Source organism: Bombus vosnesenskii, unplaced genomic scaffold, assembly GCF_011952255.1.
Source record: "Bombus vosnesenskii isolate JDL3184/JDL3185 unplaced genomic scaffold, Bvos_JDL3184-5_v1.1 scf7180000013379, whole genome shotgun sequence".
In the NCBI taxonomy this organism is placed as follows: Eukaryota; Metazoa; Arthropoda; class Insecta; order Hymenoptera; family Apidae; genus Bombus; species Bombus vosnesenskii.
The window spans coordinates 1,614,075-1,629,384 of record NW_022883009.1 but is presented as its reverse complement, the minus strand read 5'-3'; the positions used below and the strand labels follow the sequence as shown (position 1 = coordinate 1,629,384).

The window sequence follows — 15,310 nt, the reverse complement described above, 5'->3', positions numbered from 1 at the left end:
TACGCACGAGAATAGTAGCTCGGTGGCCGAAGACGGCAGGCTTGATGTTGAACTGTGATGACCGCGAATCGCTGGCGGAAAGTACTCGAAAGCGTCGTGATTCTGTCGTGTGTTGGCGTGCCGGTGCACAAACCGGACTGATAGCAGTAATCGAGGAAAGACGATCGAGAAGAAGAAACAGTTTCGCTAGACAGTTGTCCATTGTCTTGAGTTTTTATCTCGTGAGCTGCCTCGTCGCAAACAGCACGCACTTTCCAGCCGAATCATTAACCCACAGAGAGGTATGAAGCGCAAGTTGGAAGATAGTTAACGATCGTGCAATGATGTCGAGCGTTGATTCACAGCGCAGGATCGTTTGTTTCCTGTAGAAGTAGAACAATGGATCACGAGGATCGAACTCAAGTTCGTTGACGTGGTCGACCGATCGAAAGAATCCGGTAAATGGACCAACAACAGCCTGGCGGTTAACGCTAATAGAGAAGAGTGGACGATAACCGATATGTAACAGAGCGACGCTCCTGCAGAACCAGTCGAACGACTCGGTGGTATCGGAACCCCGCAGCCAGGTTCCAACAAGATGTGAAGCACGTATCGTTATATACGCACGTACACGTATATATCGAAAGTCAATCCGAGAGTTCGTTAGCGCGAAGTAAAGCGACTAGCTGGGCGGGGAATACCAACAGGAAGAGGTGAGCACACCCGGAGAGTGAGCGGTCTATGACGTTACCGGTGACTGTCTACGTCACGTTAACGGTAACGGTAATCCTCGTACACAACACGCACGCGACCTAGTCGCAACGCAGCAGCGCGGAATAAAGCAAGTGGAGAGTGGCTAGCGAGCGAGCGCCTCGAGCAATTTAAAAGTGAAACTGTGACGATCCACCGGCACTCCAGCGCGGCGTTTCTCCTTTCTCCTATTTGCTCCGTCCCTATTTCTCACTGTCTGCTTCATCTTCCGTTCCTTTCTCATCTTCCGTTCTTTGACCAACGCGCGACTATCTTTCTTTTCTCCGCTTCTCTCTCTCTCTCTCTCTCTCTCTCTCTCTCTTTCACTTGTATTCCTCGTCGTTTCGCCGCCCGTTTCTGTGTTCCTCTTCTCTTCGTGTCTCGGCCCCCTTCCCGTCAGCCCCTGGTCGTCTCATGATTGTGACACGGAAGGGAACGCGCGGCGCGCAGTGAAAGTGATCGACATTACGATTTTCCTGGCTAGCGAACCCCCTGGGCTTGGCTTACTCGACGACAGGTCCGATACTACAAGGCAGATAATCCGTGACGGAGAATGACACGCAGGTGCGACGAGTTGGGGAGTAGCTGAAAGCGGCCGCGATCGCGACCGGCCCGGTGTCGTCCACGCTCCTACTTCCGGAACACCGCACAGTTGGGGAAAAGAGGCTACGCTAACACCTGCCGCTCACGTTGATGGCCGATCATCGACGAGCCAAAAATGTAAGTTGCACCATGTACGCCATATGCCGTTAATATTGATTCTCGGTATCGATCCCTTCGATTTTTCAGAACGTTCTCGATCCATCGAGTAAAAAAATCGGTACCCTGCATCAAAAGCAATCAGGCGTTTGTGGGATCGATCGTCGTTTTTTATTAACTCTCTGTAATGCCTTCCGAGTTGCAGATTACTTACATACATAGCTATGTGTCTACGTTCTTTGAAACTTTTTATTTGTCTATTATTGTGTTATTTCGTATATTGTTAGGAATTGGGACAATCATTAATAGGAACAATTTATCAGTACCTATTGGTAACTTTATCAGATTTCGTTAGCAATACTAGTTGGACTGTTACGTCAAAAGTTATATGATCTGTCTATCGATATTATTCTATGGATTATGTATGGATTGGATTATCTGGTAAATCATAGTCTAACAAAATCTGCAAACACATAATTTCCAAGTATCCAGAGTAAAACGCTTTAATATATTTGAAACTTAACAGGGATTGATACGTGTAAAAATTCGTTCGTTCGATACCAACAATATCGTTATCTGAGAAACGCGAAGAAAGAGTGTTCGCGAGTCTAATGTACCGTTGCTAGTCACAGAATGGAACTTTACTCTTGCGGTAGAAAGGAAAGGAAACAGATAGAAACGACCTCTAAGCTTGCGGATCGAGTTTCACTGCTTCACTGTCTCTTACCGCGACTCGTTCTCATTTTCGCGTGCTCGAGAGCGTTTCCCTTCCTCCGTGAAAGAAAAGGAATCCGCGATTTACTCTACGTGAAGTCATTGTCTGCGCGCGAGTAGATTCCTCCGGCAATTTGTTCTCATCGACTACCGCTAGTTTCATTCACGGCATATTAAAATACACATTCTAGGATTTCTGATAAATATATCTACGAGTCAGCAGAGATAATTTTATACATTGGGAAGGTCTTAACATTCTTCTTAAGATCTTAACCTGTATCTTTTCAATTTTATACAGTTTACTCCGATCCTTGATAGATAATTTTATAGTAAGTTTAACGTGCGGATTGTGAACGCCTTAACGAACTAATTTAGTTCGGAGTAATAATTATAATTATTATTACTAATAATTATTATTGACCAATAATAACTATTATTGACTAATAATAATTATTCGTAAGTAATCGAAAAATTAGTAGCATTTATTCAAAAAATTGAATAATCGCGTATTCGACTCGAAATAACTCTCAAGTGCTGCAATCTATAAATTTTGATGTGCGCGCATCGGAATTCGAAAATGTAGGCCGACGAGGGAAAACGAAATTCCACTCGTCCGAAATTCGGCTGATCCCCTCCGAAATCCGGTGCAACGAGTACAAAAGCGAGTGGACTTGACCGGATTGGAAGGTAAAATATATGCTTGGCCGAAATTCTTCGGTAAAACGTCGCAGACATTCATCTGGTTACATTTCTATGCGACTCCCGTTTCGTCTCGAAAAGGGCGTCGCGCGCGAAATGGAACGAAAGGATGTCGCGAAGTGGAATGTTCATCAAGCGTTATTCATTTTCCAAGCAAAATGACACCTCTGCTTCTCAGGCAGAGAGAATTTTCTTTTTGCAAGACTATACATTACATTCAAATGTTTTCATTTAGCTTCACAGATGTTCCAAATTCCGTATCAAATTATGAATCTATTTTCATTTGTTAGTTCCAACCGAATATCTGAAACTCAATGGACTACCCGGTGATTAGTATTAACCACTTCCTTTTAAATTGCTTGAGAAAATACTTCAGGCGTAAATGCTTTGGACTAGAATGATCACTTTCTTCTTCAAAAAGAGAGGGTTATGGGGAGAGAAATTCTCAAAAAAGGAAAAGAATTACGAGAAGAGAAATTCCGTGAAAGAGAGAGGATGGTGAGAAGGGAAGGAAGGAGAGAAAGAAACGACGATATCAATAGGGAAAGAGAGATTGCGTATCGAGTGGAAACGTTCGTTGCACCGGAAGGGTGAGCGCTGGTTAATTTTGTATCGACAGAAACCTATGGTTTGAGCCCGCAGAAATGCCTATGCCTATGTAGGTTAATTCGCGCTCGATGGGAATCGACCTACGGAGGAATCGCAACATGGGTCAGGTTAACGAATGGGGTAGGTTAGGAACGTGCGAATCTCGGTGCACGTGGCGCGCCATATCCGTACCTGTCCCGTTTTTCTCTCTTCGTCTCTCTTTCTTTCGTTCTCTTTTCCCCATACACTTCACTCTTTTTCACCTTATAGGCAAAAACGATCAATTATTCTATTAATAAAACAAGGAATACTTTCATCCCATAATTTAAATATTTCTTTACTGATTGAGTATATTTTATACATTAAATATTTTATACACTAACACTTAAAATTAATGTAAAAATATACATACTTGTGAAATATAAATATGGCAAGCAAATAAAAAGTCACGGGAATTTGGAAACATTTTTTTAACAATCTATAAATAAAACACGTACGTACAGTTCTATGTATTTCATAGTTCTACATATATGCAAGATCAGCTACGATATTCCTGCTCTCTTTAAAAACTAAGAAATATAATTATTAATTTTCAAGTGAAAAATACGCGTATATAACCGCATATCATGAATCAGAAAAGGCGATCTCAAATGAATATTAATCTAAAATATTAACAATTCTAATTTATCTGGAAAAGATATTTTTAATTCTTTAAAAAATCCTCTGGTATTTTAATGTTGCCAAAATATACATTTCATGATCATGATCAACGGTCAATGGTATCTCCCATTTTTAGCTATTACACTTCACTTGCTATAGCAAACATTTATCTGTAAACCTGCGTTTAGCATAAAATAAATGTGTTTTTTCTCGTAGACAGATTGTAAACTTCTCCTTAATTTTTCTTCGAATATTTCTAATACAAAAATTCAAATTTTCGCAAGAAAAATGAAATACTTTTTCGGCAACAATAGACGCATCGGTGAATTAAATTCTGTTGAGAGAATTGGTGACCATTAGAAATTCAAGTTTCTACTAAATAAATCGATTAAAACTATATACATATACATATACATATATATATATATATATATATATAATAACATTTAATATATAATAATATATATATATATAATAACATTTAAATTGTTCCCACGAAACATTCGTTTTCATATATCCGTAAAATTATTCACGCTTGTCCATGAACGTATGTTAATAATTTTAATTACCGGGAAATACTAGAAATAGTTTGCGAACGCACTCGAATCGAATGGATAAAATTATTTCGATCAATGAAAAGGATTCCATCGCCTTTGAAATCCAGTTTAATTTTCACTGAATTCGCGTGCTCGTTATTTCCACCAGCGGAATGATATTTCTTTTGCCTTGAAACTGTACGAAGAATAAAGAAAATATAAATTTTCGATATTTAAGCCATGTTCATTTTAAATAGTGCTAAAATAACGTTAAACTCACATTTTAAAACTAAATTGAAATTCCAAGTTATGCTGAAACTTCTAGTGTCTGAATTAATTCCTTCATCGATTATCATTATTGCCAAAAAATATTTCGCTTATTTTATAATCTTAGTAGCATTTATAGTAAAAACAAAAGTAAAGTTTAAGTAAATTTCAATAACAGTTAACCAGCTGCAGAGTATAATTCACAATTTACAGTCTCAAGGTATTCTTTCAATTACTTTACTTAAATCCAAAGTCCCATGCCTTACATTCAATAAAAACGTTAAATTCCAAGAGAGCGAGTTTCAAAATCCACTACGTCGAACGATATAGCACGAACCCACTCGACAACTGACTTTAAAAAACCATTTTACAATCTAAACGCCCCGAAACGTCTCCTATTTTATTCACCTTCAACTCAAGAAAACACTCATGGTTGTAAAAAGCGCCACGATAGAGTTAACTCGTGGTTATGTTCATTCGCGATATTTTGTGATTGTAATGTTTACAGGCCATCAGTACGGACCGTTCTTGTCTTTGATATCGACTAATATTGGAATGTGTCTCTCCACGTTTGTTCGTCGGTGAATGGTAACAGCGAGGACCATTTATCTCCGGTCCCGGTTTCCGGTCTCACCACGAGTATTTCAGTATACTAAACAGATGCATCCCGCATATCTTTATCATAATTGTCCTCCGTCACGACGATCGACAATGATCACGGGCCAGAATGCAAAAGCAGTGAAAAGTTGAGGCAACATCTCGCGGTTTGAATGCTTAAAGATTCGCTGAATGCAAGCGTCGAATTTGACGTCATGGGATATGTGAAGCTTGTATCAGAAGAAGAGTTAGACGACTTACAATTACGAAGTAGGAATGGATAAAGATAGATAGATGGAATTAATTAACCTCGTAGGATCAGAATTTTGTTTCCTTGAATTGATCCGAACAACGTGTTTGAATTCGATTAAATCTTATAGAGACAGCTGAAGGTACAGAGTACTATAAGAATCATTTGTGTGGAGATCGGTGATTTTGTACGATACATTTCAAGATTACGTAATTTCACATCGTGTTCGTGATATAACGATATATATAAATACAACGATAAACGTGGTTGATAGCGTAGTTACCTCGGTATTTTAACTAGAAGATAAAGATATGTACTTGAACGTAAATTCTGAATAACTTCCGAAAAGCCAACTAAATCGTGATAAATCGCAACTAAAAATTAACGACAAATTACTTTCTTTTGACAAATTCTTACGACAGAGCTTCTTTTTACGCCCGTTTCTCTTTGGATTCTCTTCACGATAGCGACCCGAAAGCGACAGTCACGCGTATTTTTAATAAACGTGTTTTTCCCCACATTGTTTCATTGGGCTATCGATAGAAACTGTCAAATTGTTGGGCGTCGCCGTATTTCATACACATACAACAGCTACGGCCAGTTTGTATACAACTTCCTTAGCTCGCGTTGTTCATTGTGACAACAATTAGTTCGGGTGGCTTGTGCTTTCATTCGTCAGCCAATGGAATAGATTTCTTTCGGTTATTTCACTGGGAACTTCAGAACAGACATATCGCAACGATTATTCGACCCCTTTTTTTAGCGTTTCCGCTTTTTTCTTTCTTTTCATGCATGATTATTTGATAATATACCTGGTCGTACTCGTAATGATTCATACGCGCGACAGCGATATTTCTTTCGATAGTTGGTCGGCTACCCAACTTGATTTACAATCTCATTGTATTTGTCACGGACCACGGGTACATCTGTCTCGCTCGTGCATGCAAGGTGTTCCGGATGTGTTGGCTCATAGAGGCATCTTCTACTCGTGTATTTCGTCAGAGAAAAATGGAATGAGCCGAAGATGTAATCGAAAGGTTGTTCTTGACATGCATGATGAGTTATTATGTGTCTACATAGGTTCTCTAAGGTTTTATTAATCGTTTGTAACTTGTAAGTTATATGCCTATGCGACTATAATTTTTATATATTGCTTACTGACCACCATAGCCTCTTAATAAATTAGTACAGCTCTACGTCGATAAATAATCTGTTTGCAATTTATAGTAACTACTTATTACAGTAGTCTATGGATTTCAAATTAAGGTAAAGATCGTAATCAATTTTTCGTGCGATATGTACTTGTAGGGAGTTAAATCTTTCCATTAAATTATATTAACAAATGTATTATTCATCTATTAATGCGTTAAGGAATAAAAGATATTGACATACATAAGCAATTAACTGAAACGTTCACATGGAACAGAATCTCACAGCAACGATGATGCAACCAAAAATTGAAGCGAAAGATGTCGAAGTCGATCGATCGATGGAACGAATGAACGAACGATTGTGCAGCGGACGATTGTCGAGAATAGGACATCCATAGCCATAGTCACGACGCTTGCACGGCTATCGAAATAAGTAACGATACTTCGTGAGCTGTGCCCTATCCATCGAACACGAACCGACCGCCCGTCCGTCCCGCATTCCCCCTGTCGATCCATTGAGCGTACTATACTGTGCTAAACTGCCTTTGAAATTCCATCATCGAAAACAGTGAGCCTTCTGCTACGGTGAAATTGCCAGATTCCCCGTCATAAAACCGATACGTCTACCGGTCGTTCGTCAATGTGCGTCGAGGAGAACAGGCTCGAAACCAACACGTCTGGATTACGTTTTCACGTTGACGCGAGGGATCGTTTTTCTAGGCCCGCGTGCGTGAGCCTGCAATGGAAAAAGACCGCCCTTCTGCCTCCTTCGCCCTTGTGTCGCGGCGCGGCATGCGGCATGCACACCACGCCACACCACGCCACACCACGCCACGCCACGCCACGCAACGCCACGCCACGCCACGCAACGCCACGCCACGCCACGCCACGCCACGCCACGCCACGCCGCACCACGCCACGCCACGCCACGCCACGCCACGCCACTCCTTCTCTCTTCCTCCTCGCGCAGTTACAAAACTCACGCATAACCGTAACTCGCGCATTTCCGCGGTTTTCAGGAGCGACCGGACAGCAGCAGCCGGCCTGTGTACGCTGTATACATAATGGGCGGCTAGCACAAGAGATGGAAAGCTCCCGGAGAAGCTTGGAGAAAGAGACGCGGCGAAACGGAGATCGAAGCGGATCGAGTGGGGTAGACGGCCACGTTGGAGACAGAGAAAGAGAAAACGCGGAGAACGATAGAGCGTTGAGATGTGCAGACGAGCCGTAGGGAATAGGGAGGAGGGGACACAGAAAGAGAAGGACAAGGCGCAATGTGTACGGTCGCGGGGCGCTACTCATAGGATCGGTGTGTGTCGCGCTGGAGGCCGGCCGAGGTCGACGGCCTCTGGCTCGGCCGTTTCCGCCTCCGATCGGCCATCCTCGGCACTAGGTCAGTGATGGAGTCACTGGCCGCCCCGAGCGTCGAGGCAATGACACCGAGCACGCCGTTGCTGCCACCACTGCCACCAGTGCCACCGAACAACCCCCACTTTACCGCCTGGCGCTCTCCCACCTCGACCACGCGCTCGTTATCCCTTCCTGCTCTGGTGGACTATTCCTCGCCGAACACCCGCGGTCGACACGACCGCGCGAGTAGCGCCCCCGCACTGACAGTGTTCTTGCGACGCGCCTCTCGTCCTCTCTCTGATCAAAACCGCATATGTAATCGGCTTACTTGCACACGGCTACGCCATTGCCTTCGTGCCTCGACGAAGACAAACCCTCGCACAGCATGCTACTACATAGCGGTTCGGCTCATCTTCCGATTTCCAAGGGAAATCACGATGACTCGTTTGCTGCAGGAAAAGGATGATGGAACAGCATGGATTGTTGACAATGATGACGAGCTTGTTATTTCGAGCTTTCAAGTGGTGGCGAATAGCGTCATAGGATACGATACCGGGTGATTTTATGAATCAAAGTGGGCTGTTACTTGGCTTGCTTTGTTGAATGTGGGTAGAGGTGGATGGATGGTATATTGAAAGGGATAGAGAAAGTTTGTTTTGAGTAATGGATATTGGGGTTAGGTAATGAGAGAAAATAGGTTTTAGGGGTGGGTTTTTGTGTAGCGACTTTCCGAATTAATTTTATAGAAGATAATTTCAGATTGCAAACTCTTTTTTAGCTCTTGATTAAGCGAAGTACATGGGTACGTTCCTTTATCTGTGTAATAAATATTTTGTAGGGAAGAAACGTATTTTATTTGTAGTATGAATATAATATTCCGCACTAATGTCTATTCTAACTATTTTCTCTTAAAATGGTAAAAAATTCCCGTAAAAAACGGCATATCACGCAGGTTCGTGAAAGGAAGTTGCTCGTCATCGAGTGATACGTTTCCTTCCTTCCGATCACCCTTTTAATGAAAGGCCGTTTATTTCGAACGGTATGCAGATTCGTCGCCTACAAGGTCACCATTATTGCTACAATTAATTTTAATCGAGTGAATGGATCGCTGCCGTCAGATAAAGCGCTGTAACAGGGAACATGTTAATATATTACATATTACATTTCTCGATTCGTTTCGTTCTGTCATGATTTAATTCATAATTTTCGTTTAGGACGAAAAAACATGGCTATCGTGACAATTCAAAAAAAGCAAGTTTATCTTTTTTCTCTGACCTAAAATAAGTTAGTTCTTCTTTTTTGTCGAACCATTATCTCGCGTATAAATACTTCGAAGAACAATACGGACCTATGGATTTGACAGGATGTGAGTTCCAACGATAGTCGTATTAATCGCACAATCTTTTGCCAATGCAAAACAAATTGTCTAATTAAAACTAGAGATTTGTAACGTTTCTTTTACCATGGAAGAATTCGTGCTTGTTATTCTCATAGAGATTGAACGCGTTTCATTTATTAAACGAATTTCTGATCGAACGATGAATCGTCCCAGAGGGGTTGTTCGCGGCCGAAAAGAATCGGTTCGCTGGCAATTAATTCGATTCGGTACTAGGCAACCGTGTATACCGATGCTTCGGCATCGCGCGGCGTTGCGAAACTCGTGCAGACTAAATATCAGAAGTACCGTTTGAGCATCGGCCGGTTGGCCAATAGGTCGTATAAAATGAAATGTAGATGAAGCTTGCGACACCAGGAAGAGCTCGAAACGTTTTGATGAACAGAATCGTTGTAAATCTGGATGTTTAACCGCGGAACATAGTGTTCGGATCGTGATTGAATTCCTTTGAAGCGATAGTATGTATATATTTCTCGTTAAACTATGACATTTAAGTAACAGCATCTTGACATTGAAATGTTGACATTTTTGTATAGATGTTTGTAGCATTCCCTATATGAAATAAAACTAACGCCAATTTATCGATTAATTTACAAGTTGCTGATTTCTTCAGGGTAAACAAAATTTTACAGTTTAATATATTTAGATACTAATTTCGAAAATATCAATGGGACGTGGTTGTAATTAACCTAAGTAATTCAGAAACTTTTTATCAATAAGTAATAAAATACGTACTATATTTGAGAAGAAAATAAAGTATCAGTTACTATCAGTTTTTAGAAGAATTATGAAACAAAGCTTCTTTGAGTGAAAGATATATTTGTGCATCTAATTCAAAATAATACCACTATGTGAAACTCATTTTAATTCATAAAAGAGTGACATAAAATGTGCTTTGTGTTTCAGAATGAAAGAGGATATTGTTAGAAAATAGTGATCTCTGTATGTTATGTAACTCGTAATGCACCAAATCCATTTTTGAAGTTCTGCAAATTATACAATTTTAAATATTTATTGAAGCATATATTAAACAATGAACTACATCTAACAAATCTTTGTTATAACGATAACATTTTTTGATTTTTATTTAATTATTATTGTTGTAAATGTTCGACATTCCAGAGTTGTAAATAGTATAAATATATATTTTATTATTATAATCGAATCATTCGACATTTTGAAGATCTGTAACATCGTTTATCTATTTAAAAGCTTTTAAAATAATAGTTGAGGGATTTATAAGTAGTCGAGTTTGAAATATCTTTATATTTACGAGACGCAAATACTTTTAATTTTATGAACATTGCACTTTCAGCACTAAAAGTTTTACACATTTTATGTTTATGTTTTCTTTTCCCCTTTCAAATATATCATATGTCAATAGACATTTAATTCGAACAGACAAAAATTGAAAGCCCGAACACTTTAATTCTACCATTTTATAATTGCTTTTCAACGTAAAATCATCAAATCTTCGATCGAATCGTTCTTTAAATTTTGTTGTAATTCTTTGTTTCGTTCTTGCCGGATCAGATTCTTTATTCTACCAATTATATCTTCCCGTTAATCGAATTCAGGCCCATCTCGAAGGAATCAAAAGCGCAGGACGGTGGTCTTATTCCGTTGGCCATTATCGCGATTGGAACACAGCGAGGCAGTAATAGACGATTTGCTACGCTCGCTATCGACGTCTGCCAATCGTGAGAAACAACTTCCCGGAATCAATATTCGAATTAAGGATGATTATTTCGTCCATTAATTGCGTTATTGTTGTGCGAATTCGCGTTCATGATTGTTGGTTCGTGTTAGTTCGTATTCGAAAGGCAAATGATGTTTCGCTTCATTGAAAAAACTCTTGAAACATGTGGCTTCTTTTTACTTTCATCGAGATATTTCTTATTGTTAAGGCTAATATTGTGTGAAAAATTAATTCATTAATTAGGACGTTAATCAATCAAAGATTCTTTCTTAACGTCTATTGAACGTTAATAAAGGTGGATTTGCTTGGCCCTTGTAAATGTAGATATAGTAACGTTTAATATAATACGTTTAATATAAATTTAATGATACAGGAAATGCGAGCAATACAAGAAACGTCTGTGTAGATGAGGTATTGTTAGATCGAAAACTTTTGTGGATTTATGAGAATTTTGAAAGTGCAAAAATGCGTAGAGTGCAAAGTACTTGTAAAGATATATGCAATATTCAGGGAATGGTGTTCTCTCCAATGTTTAGCAGGTAAAGCAATTTTCTATCTGGGTTCCATATTTTTAATTACATTCGTACAAATGTACGACTTTGCATAAAAATCCTCAGTGTAATTATTACATGTAAGACATTATTAACGTATATAAGGTAACTAAATTTGAAAGTGTATTATGCGAAATGAATGATTTGTTTCAAGCCAGTTCAATACGAAAGGTTAATATTAAACGATGAAGTATAACTTATTTTTCAAAGAAAATATAATAAATACTAGATTAATAAAAATTGTTGCTTTTTTTTACAGATAAGAATATTATATTTCCAGTCATAAAACTTTTAATATTCGATCTCCAAAGATTTTCTACACGAAAATTTCCAATTTCTGTTTTGCTACTTTTCATACACCACTCCAGTATCAAAATGTGTACTAAATTATCAAATTCTAATTTACTCGATTAAATTTAATTCATGTATTTCAAACTTTAATATATAAAATTGAATACAAGTCTCACTTTTCCGTTACACAAATTATTATAAATCTAGAAAACGTCTGATGGAAATCGAGAATACGTATTTCTGTGGTTGAGTTCGGCCATTCTTTTTTAAGCTCTTAGGACCTCCCGCGTGTGAAAACACTTTCGTCCGGCTTCCTACCCCATGGTGTTTCGTGTTCGCCCACTTTTCCTGCTGCCGACTCCATCTGCTGTGGAATTGCCTGCAGGAATGCACGAAACCATCGTCCCTATCCGTCGATTCGTCTCCGAGAACCCTTCAAGGACTTCACCCTCACGGGGCGTCGATATGCCGCACTTAGGACCTTTCCACGCTCTCACTATAGTACTCGATCTATCGTCGCGCAATTTCGTTCACCAACATGCACGATAGTGCGATGAGGAATCAGTGGCGCTGGAACCAGATTTCGTTTATTCAACTTTTACCACGACGAAATGGATTTCTCAATAAAATGTTACCAAGTTCTCTTTGTTTCGCGATTGATCGCTATTGTGGATATATAGATGTACAAGGACAAAATCGATAATATGAATCGACGAATTGAAATGTGGAAGAAAGGAGAATAAGAAATAATTGACACGTGTTTCGTAAAACTTTTACAAGTTAGCGGACACAAGAATGCATTCTTTTTTAAGGAGATGAAGATGACATACGGTCCTCTCCTAGTTATACTTTGAGTTATAATTTTATTAATAGATTTTTATTAGAAACGAAATAGATATTGGTATTATTGACATCTACGTTCTTAATCGTTGCATTTGCAACACTTTATGTTAGAAGCAAATCTGGTTTAAAAACACTCTAGAACACAACTGATAGTTTACCTTGTGCGAACGATGCAAATATTCACGCAATTACGTATCTCTTGATCAGAGATATCATTTAATGATCGAGACGGAAACGCGGGGTATGGTTTGAAAAGCTCAAGGTAAACTTCATGTCTTTAAAAGAAATCTGTATAAAGAAAAAAATCGTTCGCATTTAATAGGCAGACATGCTGTTGTTCATTCTATGAACTGTCGAAAGCGGTACGATATTAAACTTGCTTGTAATAGTTTCTGCATTACTCAGAAACAAATAACGTTTGAAACGATAAAATCAAAATACTACACATATAATATATGAAATACGATTAGATATAATATATATTTAAAGAATATTAAAAGTGAAGAATATACATATGTTAAGGAAAAGATGTCTTTTAATTTGAAGAAGAATAATATGGTCAGTTATTTCAAATATTTCGTTTTGTGTAATGCATACTGCAGATATATTAATTATCCACAGGATCATCTTTAAATTATATTGAGAGCAAATGGTTATCTTTTAAGATTCGATTGCTTCGAAATTCACTCAAAGTGTGTAATGGGATTAACCGACTTTAGAGACAAAATTCGAAACAAACCACATCCTCGTGTTTTAGCGATTTAGTTGAACCGGTGTATTGTTACGTTTATATTGAAATTTACAATCGTGAAAATTTAATCGAATACGCGAAATGGATATATATAAGCGCAGAGGAGCCTTATGCGGGTTTGCATGAATGTTACAGTAGACCCGATCGTGCATTATGCATGCTTCATAATTCGTAACTTTTGATTACGTGGTATCATCAGTGGTTCATTGCCCACTCTTTAGCCCTCCTTTTAGTCCACACAGCACGCAGAAACGATTTGTATGTTATAGGTCTTTTCTTTCATTTCTCCTCTCTTTCTTACCATTTCTCCTTCCAATAAATCCCTCTTTTTTGCAATTAAGAACTTCGAAAGCACTCTAAACGCTATGTAACGAGGGGTCGCATCCTCGGGGCTGTATCAAGTGCATCTGAGTATTTCATTTTCTTTTCTTAGGAATGTCGAACCTTAAGAGAAAGTTATTGGATAAAATTCTAGTCTAGTTTAGGCTCACCTGTTAATTTCGACATGGAAGTTGATGAAGCTTACGCCGAATTACTATTACTGCAGAACTCTTTCAGATCGTTCTGTTTATGTTTTCATTTCGAAGTTTCTCGAGACATTAGAATTCATTATATACGATTATATACGGTAAGTAGGTGAGATGGACTATTTAAATATTTATAAAATATTTGAAATACAGAAATATTTAGATCATTCTGATTGTTTCTGGTGGCCTCGATATCTCGATTGTTGTTCTACAAAGTTGTCCTACATATGTCTATTCCACTGCGTTTAAGAAACTGCGTCTAACATTAAAGTTTTTGTTTAAACACATTCATTCCACATAACATAAACAAATTCTACCGATTATTCAACAGTGTCGAACAGAAAATTAACAAATACGCAACGAATTTTTGGGTGATCGCAGATAAAATGTTTCCCTTCTCTTTGTTTTACAACAGACTAAGGGCTATTATATCGATTTTCGACCTTCGTTAATCCAATAGTTAGTTACCCATTCGCAACATGAGCTATTAAACGTGACGTATGTAAGTTCGTAAGTTAGAAAAAAGAAAAAAAGGAAAGGAAACAAGGTGAAGAGAAGAGAGAAGACTAAAACAGCGTGTCACTTTCCCGGTTTCAATAAGGCGTCGATCTCACTTTCACCCTCGTGGGATCCCACGAGCGAGGGGAGGATGGTAAAAGGGAAAACGGGGTTCTTGCGGAACATGGGACACCATAATGATCCAGCTTGCTCCACGCGGGATACGAATAACCTTGGACTAGCGGTACTGTGAGTAACTATAGCGGTATCTGCGGTTGGATCGGATTGCCTTGCGATCTTTGAGTTCCTTGAACTATTATGGCGCTGTAGAGTTATCATTTGTTAAGTGTTGTATTTCCTTCGTGTTGTGAAAAATGATCGAATGTTTAGAAATTGAAGTTTTATCTCAACTATGAGGTAGGAATTAAAGTTTAAATATCAAAAGTTTAAAAATCAAAGTAAAGTCTATAATATTTTTATTAGCCGTCAATATTGTAATAATTTATCATTATTA

At 38.7% G+C, this 15,310-nt stretch overlaps 1 protein-coding gene across 1 annotated transcript in view; it reads left to right on the top strand.

Annotated features, from left to right (window-relative positions):
• Positions 1–609: 609 nt before the first annotated feature.
• Positions 610–15,310, top strand: part of LOC117237482 (hormone receptor 4-like) — a 143,225-nt gene continuing 128,524 nt past the window's right edge. The window contains exon 1 of the mRNA XM_033501487.1: positions 610–1,449. The gene's annotated coding sequence lies outside the window, so the exon portion shown is untranslated. The remainder of the gene's footprint in view (positions 1,450–15,310) is intronic.